The sequence below is a fragment of the Helianthus annuus genome, chromosome 5, assembly GCF_002127325.2.
Source record: "Helianthus annuus cultivar XRQ/B chromosome 5, HanXRQr2.0-SUNRISE, whole genome shotgun sequence".
NCBI lineage: Eukaryota > Viridiplantae > Streptophyta > Magnoliopsida > Asterales > Asteraceae > Helianthus > Helianthus annuus.
Genome location: NC_035437.2, coordinates 121,903,887 through 121,912,510, shown reverse-complemented (window position 1 = coordinate 121,912,510; position 8,624 = coordinate 121,903,887). Strand labels below are relative to the sequence as shown.

At 39.1% G+C, this 8,624-nt stretch overlaps 1 non-coding gene across 1 annotated transcript; it reads left to right on the top strand.

The window, feature by feature from the left end:
- The first annotated feature begins 4,245 nt into the window (after positions 1-4,245).
- LOC118492722 lies at positions 4,246-4,352 on the top strand. The gene has a single exon (XR_004894724.1). It is a non-coding gene; the product is annotated as a small nucleolar RNA R71 (small nucleolar RNA).
- The last annotated feature ends 4,272 nt before the right edge of the window (positions 4,353-8,624 follow it).

The following is an 8,624-nucleotide window of genomic DNA, read 5'->3' as shown; positions in this document are numbered from 1 at the left end:
TAAAGCAATGCAATCCTCAAGAACATGTCCGAAATCCTCGTGGAAGGCACACCACTTGGATTTATCCTTCCAATCAGTTTTTTGTTGATTCTTTCGGGGCTATCTTGCTTTGTCTCCTAAACCCTGCATAGCATACATCAGTTCAGGTATATTAACAGAAAAATGATATTCAGATAATTCAGGATACTCCTCAAGATCCTCGTCTTCAACAGCATTCACTTTTTTGTTGTCCGGCCATATGGCTTAGAGCGATATGGTTTATACAAGGATTCTGACTTCCTGTTAGTTGATTCATATGTTGAGGATGCATTCATCCCCTCTTGCATTTTCTTGTCATGCTCGAGCCTTATGTATCTTAAGGCCCTGTTCCAAGCTTCGTCTAAGTTCCTGCAAGGATTCACCACAAGATCTTGATAAAATTGAGAATCCTTCTGTAACCCCATTTTGAACGCTTGTACTGTCGTGGCAACATCAAGGTTCGGGATATCCAGGGATTCTCTACTAAATTTGTTAACATAGTCCCACAGGGATTCTTGAGGTCCCTGTGCTATCCTGTAAAGATCACTTGTTAGTTTTTCAAAGCTCTTGCTGTAAGAAAATTGACTATTAAATAAATTAACTAAATGAGCAAACGATGTAATTGAATAAGGAGGAACATTTAGAAGCTATATCAAGGTTGATCCTATTAAAGTAGAGCCGAAGCCCTTGCACAAGCATGCTTCTTTAAGATCTGACGGGATAGGGTTAATCTCCATCCTCTCCCTATACTGGGCAATATGCTCCTCAGGATCCGTCGTCCCATCATACGGCTTCACGTTGGGAGTCTGGAATCTCTTTGGGATTTCTGCATCACAAATGGGGTGAGCAAAGCGGGATATGTTGTGACTATCCCAGGATACTTCCGGTATAGGCTGCACTATCCCAGGCACACTTGATATCATATCCTTCAACTTTTGAAGCTCTCTGGTTATCGCTGATGTCGCACCTGTATCCTGCAATGATCCACGATTATTAGTAACAAGGATACTGGTGTTAACAGACAAGTTACCATTTTGGCGATTCTAGCCATATCCTGGAGCGTATCCTGGAGCATATCCTGGATCCCTCACAGTCGACATTCTAGCCGTTAAGGGTATCTCCGGAATATTGCTCTGAGAACGACTCGGTATGATATTTCCCTGATTATCCTCAGTATATACTGCTGAACTAAAGTTCAACATCCTGGCCTACAGATGGGTATCAGTATCCTCAGCAGGTCTCTTGGAGTTGGGCTTCAAGAGTTGTATTTCCTTCATTATGACTTGGTTAGTCTCCTTTTGTTTCTTCATTTGATCCTGTATATCACCAAACAAAGTTAAAATTTTATAATTAGAAACCATAACAGGAGTTCTCCCTGGAACACCAGATCTGTTGACATTCTGAACGGAAGGAGTGTCTCAGGATATTTGGCTTTCATTTCTCTTTAAGGAGCTTGAACTTGTGGAGGAGGAGGAAGCACCAAACCAGTTGTTGCAGAGGTTGTAGCTGACATGGTGGAAGAGCTCATGTTTGATCTCGAGGCCATTGAAAATAATGTAGCAAAAAGTTTTGAAAATAGAAAACTAAATAACGATTTTGCAAAAGTTTTTAGTAGAAATAGCACCACTTGCCCCACGGTGGGCGCCAAATTGTTTTGGTCAAAAATTACCGAAGCAATTAAGTGATCAAATTAGTTAAGTGAGGTAGTGTGCTAAGAGAATGTGTTCAAAAATATGTTAATTGAGTTATTTGCAAAAACAGTTTCAGGATACGGCTCAGGATATAGAGCCGTATTTGTGATCAAACAATGAGCAAAAAAGTAAAGGTTGACACGTGATGTACGAGGAAAGCCCTTGATCAATCTAGATCGCCGGCATAAAACCTCGGGAGCTGACAATCGCAGCTGCCTTGATCTTCTATTACTTCAAACGTCAGGATACAGTGCAGGATATTGATCGGATCGCTAAGTGTTACAATGAGATTTGAGTACAAGTGTTTGTGTGTAGTGGTTGCTAGTAGCTAGAGAGCAAAGAGTGTGAGTGAAAGTGTGTGAAAAGTTGTGTCTACCTATGATCCGATCGCCCCTTTATATAGTTACAAAAAACAAACTAACTCTCCTATTATTCCGGGATGCTGGGAATATTCCATTCTGAACGTTGGGGGACTCTTTCTACTTGTTTTCCACGTGCTTATTGACTACAAAACCGGGTCTTCAGCTCATATAACTGTTACAATGTCAATAACATTGACCAACATCCGATATTCTCGCGGAATATGCCTTTCTGACCGTTACAAGACCCATTCTTCCACCATCAACGTCCATTTTTCAACCACCCTGAGCGAATCTTCAGGTAGATCAAGTCTTTTAACGTTGGTACCTTGCAACCAACGTTTTACAAGCCAATCGTTAGTAATAGTCAGGATACTGCCTCAGGATATTACCAATATCCTGGCCCGGTATCCTGATACGGTATCCTGATCCGGTATCCTGATCTGGTATCCTGATCATATACAACTAATAAAAAATCAAGATACAAAATCAGGATATGGGCTCAGAATTTCACCCATAACATAAATTATATCAAATATGGCATAAAACTAACCCTTTTTTAGTACTAATGTTGGAAAAAGTGTGTTTTTGTCTTCCTTTTGTATTTTCAGGATTAAATTAGCTCAAATTAACAAAAGAAGCAAAAAGACAGCAAAATCTAACATAAATACAAGAAAATGGAAAAAAGTGGATTGGCCGACCTCGTGCTCAGCGAGCAAAACAAAGAAGACAGAAGACTGAACACGCCCCGTGCTCAGCGAGCACGGAGCCGTGCCCAAGAAGCAGCAGAAAAGACAAACTAATAGAAGCTTCTATTGCCCACCATGGGGTCGTGCCCAGCGGACACGGGGGCGTGGTCAGAGTACTGCAGGCGCATTTATTGTAATTGCGAATTACAATTAATGAAGAGAGAGAGTGTCAGACGGACACGGGGCCGTGCCCAGCACCCACCTCTCTCACACTTCGCCCACCATTGAGCTAGTGCATTTCGAATGGGAGAGTCCCCAATTGAGCAAGGAATTGTGAAGCTTCCAGGATCAATCTTCTTTTGGGGGAGTTTGTTGAGCACGAGGGCGGAGCATTCTTCGCCTAAGTTAACTAATTGCAATGATTCAATTTTCCTTTTATGAGTGAGGAAGTCCCTCATGAATTTTGAATATTTAGGCATTTGGGTTAGGACGTCAATGAAAGGAATGTTGACATGCAATTGTTTTAGTAGACTTTCGAATTTTGCGAATTGCTCATTGGTCTTCTGACGGATTAACCTACCAGGGTACGGAACCGGAGGAGCCTTGGTGGGTTTTGGTGATGGAGGAGAAACCTTCTCATGTTGGGGCAGTGTTGCGATCTCCTCAGTAGGCGATGGGCGTTCCGCGGGACCCACGGTACGGTTCCGTAGTGTTATGAGATGAACTTGTGCCTTTGGGTTTGTTTCGGTATTACTTGGTAACGCGCCTTACGGTCTCTCGGAGGAATTTTGGGCTAGTTGATTTATTTGTTTTTCGATGTTTTGTATACTAGCTTGTTTATTTCTAAAATTTGATTCTAGTTGTAGAAACCTATCCGAGTTTTTCTTTTCAGTGTCGGAGATGAGGCGAGATATAGTATCTTCAAGCCTTTCTCGTCCGCCTTGTTGTTGAGGAAAATTTTGTGACTCATTTCTTGGTTGTTGAAAGTTTGTTCGTTGATTTAGGTTTTGTTGGTTACTACTTTTGCCGGGTTCTCTCCCACCAAGGTTAGGGTGGTTACGCCATCCTTGGTTGTAGGTGACCCTTGGGGGACCCGACGGCCTAGGTCTATTATCAATGTAGTTTACCGTCTCTGGTTGATCATCTGTTTCTTTCATCCAACTCCAATTTTCATGTGGCCCACCACACCCTTCACAAGCCATAACCGAGACTGTTTTTGTCATTTCTAACTTTTTAATTTTTGAATAAAGGGCCTCGATTTGGGCTTGTAAAGAAGTGCTTTCATCAACCTTATGGGCGCCCGGGGCAATAGATTTATTGCCTTGGGGAGTGTGCCATTGAAAATTGGTTTGAGCAATTTCCTCAATTTGATTATATATTTCCTGCGGGCGGCGATTACCTAAAAGTCCCCCGGAGCTAGAGTCAAGTGTTTGTCTAGTATGTGGCAACAATCCATTATAGAAAGTGAATACTTGTTGCCACACCGCAAGACCGTGATGAGGACACTTTCGTAATAGCTCCTTGAACCTTTCCCAAGTTTCATATAAGGATTCCCCCTCCTCTTGTGAATATGTATTAATTTCAGTCATTAATTTAGCCGTTTTAGCGGGAGGGAAATACTTATATAGAAATTTTTGGGCTAGTTCATCCCAGGTGTTTACCGAACCAACTGGGAGGGTGTTAAGCCAAGCTTTTGCTCGGTCTTTTAGTGAAAATGGAAATATTCGAAGGCGAATGGCGTCATTTGATGCTCCATTGATCCGAAAGGTATCACATATTTCTAAGAAATTAGTAATATGTAGATGGGGATCCTCGTCCGCAAGCCCATGAAAGGTTGCAGAGTTTTGAAGCATTTGTATGAAATGTGGCCGAAGTTCGAAGTTGTTGGCTTCGACATTCGGTGCATTGATAGCGGCGCCGAGATTACCTACGGTGGGTCGTAGGTAATCCATGAGGGTACGTTGGTCCGCCATTGGAAGTGGGTCCCCCGAAACCTTCTCTTGGTTTTTAGCTTTTATTCTTTTTCTGAGAAAGCGTTCGGGTTCTTCTAGAGGTTCTTTTATGTCTTTATTAGAACTAGAGCTCATACATTACGTAGAGGTGGCGTCTGGTTCTAAGTCTTGCAACAAAAACAAAAAAGAATGCTGGTCAGAAAGTTCACCACGGCCCCGTGCTCGGTGAGCATGGCCCGTGGTCGGAGTTACAGCGATTGTTTTCCGGATCCCTGTTACTGGAAAGTTGGACACGGCCCCGTGTTGCACCGACACGGCCCCGTGCTCAGCCTTCTGTAACTCTGAAAATAAAAACTGTCAGTAACACTGCTGGGCACGGCCTGTGTCCGACCAGGCACGTCCCGTGCTGAGCTCTGCAGAAGCTGAAAAATTTAAGAAAATCTAAAAAAAAAATAAAAAGAAAATAAAAAAAATGATTAGGCCGTTGATTCCTAACTTTCTTAAAATCCTTGTGTCCCCGGCAGCGGCGCCAAAAACTTGATGTGCGTGAAGTGTGTTATATTTTAGGTATGTATTTTAAGCCCTTTTACACTTTTTAGCCAAGTTTTAAATTTATAAAACACGATATTACTAACACTAAACACACATATGGGCAAGTGCACCCATCGTGGACGTAGTATAGTGTTGGTAAGATACTGAAGTCGTCTAAGGACACAAGAGCTTTTAATACCGGTTTATCTTCAACGTATAATCAAACCAAAATGTTAGAAAAAGATTTTAAACTAAGAAAATAAAACTAACTAAAATGCTGAAAATAAAAATAAAAATAAAAATAAAAACATATAGACAAGATGAATCACTTGGATCCGACTCGTGTGTTAGTGTAACCTTTGATTATTTTCGCACTTTTGCACTTGTTTAAGAGATTATCTTAGTTATTGTAGTAGGCCCCTCTTTTGAAGGCGACGTTACCCTCAACCCAGTAGTTTGAGTCAGCAAGGATACAATCCTAAAGGGTCGGATTATTGAAAGATAATTCATTAAGTTATTAATGCATAATGTGGTAGGCCCCTCTTTTGAAGGCGACGTTACCCTCAGCTAAGTAGTCTGAGTCAGCAGGGATACAGTCCTAAGTAGCTGGGTTAAAGTTTTAATAGTAGTTTAACTTATGAGGGGATCAAAGAGTTTGGACCCCCACCATCCAATACCTTTGGGTATTGAAGGAGATCCTACTAAATTTGACCCAGGTCCTTTGCAGGATCTATACACTGAACAATGGCAAGACTCTTACCAAACCGTTCCCTTAACCCCCGACCAGGTAGCCAACATACTTCCATATAGACCTTGCAGATATGAATGGTGAAAATCTTTTATTTTATATAGACAGTAAAATAATGCCAAGACACCACGAACAAACGATAAGGAAGAATCACCGTCAACATAAGAAACTAGTAATTAAAGTCATTAATACAAAACCAATTAAAAAGTGAAAAAGATTAAAAATAAAAAGTATTACACTAAACACTTGTCTTCACCAAGTGATGTAAGAGACTTAGGCAAACATGGCCTTTGATTGTCAAGAACTCATACGATCAATCTTAGATCCCAAGACGACTCACACACTCTATGATGGACAATGGATGATGGTGGTGGATGATGGTGTTATGGTGGTGGTGGGTGGTGGGTGAAGTGTGAGAGAGGTGGTGTGCCAAGGGATGAGTTGAAATGTCTCCAAGCACTCCTATTTATAGGCTGAACAGAAGCTCGGGCACGGCCTCGTGTCCATCCTTGTCTCTCTCCTCATTAATTGTAATTCGCAATTACAATAAATGCGCCTGTAGGAATCTGACCACGCCCCCGTGTCTACTGGGCACGGCCCCGTGGTGGGCAATAGAAGCTTCTAAAGGTTTGTCTTTTCTGCTGCTTCTTGGGCACGGCCCCTGCTGGCTGAGCACGGGGCGTGTTCAGTCTTCTGTTTTCTTGGTTTTGCTTGGGAAGATGTTGTTGAGGGGTCGGGCATTCCATTTTTGCTCCTTTTCTTGTATTTATGTTAGATTTTGCTGTCTTTTTGCTTCTTTTGTTCATTTGAGCTCATTTAATCCTGAAAATACAAAAGGAAGACAAAAACACACTTTTTCCAACATTAGTACTAAAAAAGGGTTAGTTTTATGCCACATTTGATATAATTTATATGTTGCATTTTGCGCATATCAATTACACGGGTCGAATAAATGTAATTTTGTATAGTAAATAATAAAAAGATATATCTATAAAAAACCACGTGTATTACACGGGTTTAATAAATCTACTTTTATATACTAATAATAAAAAAGTCATATCTTTTAATATATTAATGGATAATTCTCGATACGCGATGGATATGGTGATTGTGAAAATGGTTCTTGAAAAGAAGATATATTATTCAAGAAGCAAATCAATATCTATTTGAGTGAATAAATGTTGGTACCAATTCCGACAAATTCATTTATAAATTATGTAATAAAATTGATATAATAATTTTTTTAGTAATGAAAATAAAAATATTTCATATATTAATACAAAGTTTGGTTTTCGTGATAAATAATTTGTTTTATTTAAAAATATCTTAAATTAACAATTTAAATTTTAGAATCATATTTTATTAGAAAAATAGAAGAATGGTATTCAAAATTTAAAGTAGGATGAAATTTAATATTAGTTCATTATTCATTTATTTATTTAATTAATATAAGATAAGTTTGGAAATGAGGCGAGAAAATCATAAAATAAAAAAAAGACATTGGGGTCCAAAAGGGTTAGAAAAAAAGACGCTGAGGGCTCAGATGTTAAAAAATTCCTTTTTGGCTAAAAGGGTAAAAGTGATATAACCACATGGGCCAAAATCGTAATTTACTCTAATATCAAATTAGATAATTAAGTTTGAATTTGAAGTAAATAGATAAATATAAAAGTAATAATTAAACTAAATAATATTTAGTAGGAGGGTTATCTATAATTAATTAGAAGAGATTAAATTAAAATTATAATTATCCATAAGACATGGCCTAATATGATGACAAATATCCCAAAGTTGGTTTCTTTTATTATATGTATAGATTATCCTACAAATACAAAAAAACAGTTGAGGGAATAGTGTCAGGCACCTTGCCTGGCACTCCCCTATTGGACCAACACATTTTTAATTTAATTTTATTCCCAGCTTAAAATTACGGTTTCGTCCTTTGTTTAAAATTACGTTTTTCCCCTAATTCAAAATAAAATTATACTTTTGGACAGACTCAAAATTTACGCTTTTGCCCTCAGTTCAAAAACTCATTTCTAATTCTACTCCGAGTTTAAATTTACGGTTTCGCCCTCCGTCTAAAATTACGCTTTTGCCCCCCCCCCCTCAAAATAAAAATATGTTTTTGCCCCTAGCTCAAAATTACGATTTTGCCCTCAACTCAAAATTACGTTTTTGCCCACAGTTCAAAATAAAATTACGTTTTTTCCCTCTGTTCAAAATTATGATTTTGCTCCCATTTCAAAAATTATGATTTCTCTCCCAGTTAAAAATTATGATCTTGCAGTCGTTTTACTTTTTTTTTTTTGCAAAACTATAGTACTGTTTTATTTTGCTTGGTTGACTCAATGTAACTTTTATTGTGTCAAGCAGTTGTCTAACACTCGCTCATTGGTCCTGACAAATTAGTATTTTACCCCAGCTCTGTCACACCCCTATTTTCCACGTGTCACCGGTGGGCCCGGTGGGGAGTTTCGTGACGTAATTGATATCATCATAGTCAAACAACACAACATATAAATGCACAGCGGAAGCAAAAGATAGAGATTTATTTCAACTGAATAAATTGTAATGTTTAAGTATCACAAACAGTCGAAACAGATCCACAGGCGGATCAAATAAAAAGGAAAACT